The sequence below is a fragment of the Acartia tonsa genome, chromosome 9, assembly GCF_053477335.1.
Source record: "Acartia tonsa isolate MP-2025a chromosome 9, ASM5347733v1, whole genome shotgun sequence".
NCBI classification, from domain to species: Eukaryota; Metazoa; Arthropoda; class Copepoda; order Calanoida; family Acartiidae; genus Acartia; species Acartia tonsa.
This window is the reverse complement of record NC_137268.1, coordinates 22,008,729-22,012,107: the sequence shown is the minus strand read 5'-3', so window position 1 is coordinate 22,012,107 and position 3,379 is coordinate 22,008,729.

Sequence of the window (3,379 nt, the reverse complement as noted above, 5' to 3'; positions counted from 1 at the left end):
TAATTCAAAATGTCCGTCCGTTCGTCTGTTGGCTAGGATTAGAGGAAAAAGTAATTTTCTCATTTCCTATTCAATGGCTGAAAATTGTGTTAATATTCCCTATATAGCTTGCCAGTATGGACCTTATCTATTGGTTAGTTCTTTCATCCAGTAAGAGGGAAGGAAATGGGGTAAAAGGGTTGTATAATGTTAATGATCTATTTCTTGTTAAAAGCTAAACTTTTCTACAGTGGGGGTTGATCTGTCAATCCATACGTCCCTAACAGATAGTTCTGATAGCCCTATCACCATGACGTTAGTATGTCCAAATAAAATAACTTTTATTTAAGCTATTAAATGACATATTTACTTAAATTTTTGCTTAAATCTAAATATCAAAGTGCAGCTACTCTATATTTCTTAATGTTCTTTAGTAGAATTGATTAATGTTTCTCTTTTACGGATTTTGTCATCCTTGTTAATGTTATTAATTATCAGAGATAATTACTCTTTTTAAATACTATCGCTCTTTGCCTTAAAAATTGTATTCTCTTATTCTTCAATTAAATGTCCATTTTATCATCTCTTCAAATTCAGCTTGTAATAAAATTAGAATGCCTATGATTCATTATGTACTACCCCCTCCCCCCCGTCTCTCTCTCTCTCTCTCTCTTTCTTTCTCTCACTCCCTCCCCCCAACCTCTCTCTCTCTCATTCCCCCGTTCTCTCTCGGTCTCCGCTCTTTCTCTTTCTATCTCTCTCGCTTCTTCTCTTTTTCTCTCTCTTCATATATACGTTACACATATTGATTCGACTTTAACATTTTACGTTAGAATATCTGTTTAATATACATTTAATCAGTAATTATTAGTTTTATATTTACACCCAATGTAACAATAAACGATTTAACGTTTTGCTCCATTTTTTATCATATTTTAAAGATTGAAATCCTAATATTCTTCATTTCAATTTATCGTCCTCATAGGGTTGAAATGTTTAGTTTCATATCTGACCACATTACGGGAGTGTCGCATGAATCATTTCATTTTAAAACTAAGTTTTCTTAGATTTACTATATTATAAATTTAAGTTTTCTGTTTTATGAATAGAAATCAAATACGTCAATGTTATTTAAATAGCAACATGAATTAAAAAAACTGAATTTATGATGCTAAAAGTAGAATAATGGGTCTTAACGTTCTGGTCAATGAGAATTTAATAGGGATTATTGGAGCACTATGAGTTTTATACACCATACTCTTGGAAGATTCGAGCTCATTTATAGACGTTTATTTCCTATATAGATCTGTCATGGATCTTGATGCAATAAAGCAGGCCCTTTTGTACATGTTACAAATTGGATGATTTCATTAAATAAAAGTTGTCGCAAATATAGGTATTAAATGAATCCTGGTTGGATAAAATGTAACTCTGGGGTCTACACCTAGGGACTCAAACCAAAGCTTCTAAGGGGCGACTCAACAATGCCAAGTCTAAAATCCAACTAAAGTTATCTAGCTTTGCATATTATGATTAAAGCAGCACCTTGCAATATTATGTCAGCTATCCCCTTTTGCCATTACCCTAATTTTAGCTGTCTGTTTTGTTACAAATACATTTGGAGCAAAGCTAGTCCTTAACTCACATTACACTTATGTAAAGCTAATAGGATGTCTGTAACTTAAGATCTCGACCGATAGTGTTCTTCTTTACAGTAAAGCTTGCTTAGCTTAAACAAATATGAAGGTTTATAACTATTTGGGGAAAAGTACCTCCACCTTGAAAAGAAAGATCGCTCCTGAAAAAAACTAGATTGAAAAGCCCACTTACTTTGCTCCCCTGAGGATCGTAGCCGCTAATATTGTAAATAAAGGTTTTAATTACAGTAAAGTATTTAAATAATTTGTGTATTTTTGACTAAAATATAGTGTTCGATAACAAACCAATTACATTTAAGGAGGTTACAAAAAAAGCTTTAATGAAGAAAAATAATTATTTTACCAGGAATAAGGTATAGCCAACAAGCGAAGTAATAATTGGGGGGTACAAAGGTCGTCATTACTACGAAGCGTCCCTCCCCTAAAATCACAAAATCTCTGCGAATATTTTTTTGAATTTATTCTGTTGTTGGTTACAGCTTTTACTTGATACATAAAAACAAACCTCTTACAGTTTAGTCAATTAAACAAACGAATGAACGAATAATAAGAAAGGCATTGTGCTAAACCAAAAGTGTATAAAATTAGACAGATACACATATACACATACGGACATACATCCATCTACTTTTGTAAATATGATAGTTTTTTATCAAATTTTTTACAGGAATCACCATACAAAGTTGATAAGTAAAACACTTTTTTAATTATATGTTTTGAGGTACAAGGACGTCCAAGCTTTCTATTGTTTTTAGGGGGGGGGGGGGGGCGCTTAATAATTTTTAATTTGGGGTTAAATTAAATCATTTAATCATTTTGGCTTCATTAATCTATTCATAAATCTAAAATTTTGTTGGTTATTATACATTCTGATAAATCATTGTTTATTTTCAATTATAGGATTTCAATTATTAAAACTCGGCTTTTGTTTTCATTCAAAATTAACAAAGATTGCCTTTTTCAGGGTTGGTTAATCAAGGTATTCAATTAAAATGAGGGAAATAATATCATTGTAAGATGTATTGGACGAAAGGATGTAGATTAGTTACAATAATGTGTCAGCCTTGACGACTCATTACAAGTGACTTTGGCCCTAACAGCTAGGAATTTTTCCATTAAAGGGCGGGAAATGGCAACCCCCAACTATTAATGTTTGTTGAAAAAATACAAACTTATACATATGATATTAAATTTAAACAAGGAAGGGGACGGGGGCTTTGAAAATTATTACATCTAAGTCGCTACAAAAGCAAAAAGCAATTCGCTTGTAGACAAAAAAGGTCCCTAACAGTGTTATTCGTGTAGTTGTCTGGTTAAACGTCTATTATATACCATAGATTTATTCACTCAATACTAGTGGCGTCGCCCCTAACATCTAAAATTTTTTCCTCAAATGGGCGAAAAACGGCAACCCCCGACTGTAAATATTTTTTGAAAAACAAGGATTGCATTATCCATTAAAGCGAAGCTCTGAAACAGTAGGACAACATTACTTACATTTTTAGGACTTGGTCATAGAGATGCTTCGCTTTGCACTTTGCTCTCCTAAATCGTACTTAACTGTTAAAAGAAACATAATGCAAAGTTTGAAATCGATAGGACAATTCTAACATGTCTAAATATACGATAAGAAGTTAGCCGTTCCGAACAAACGGACGACCCGACCCTAATCTTAGACAAGCTTCGCTTTAAGACAAGCCTCGCTGTATTACAAACTTATACATATAACATTATTTTGTTTC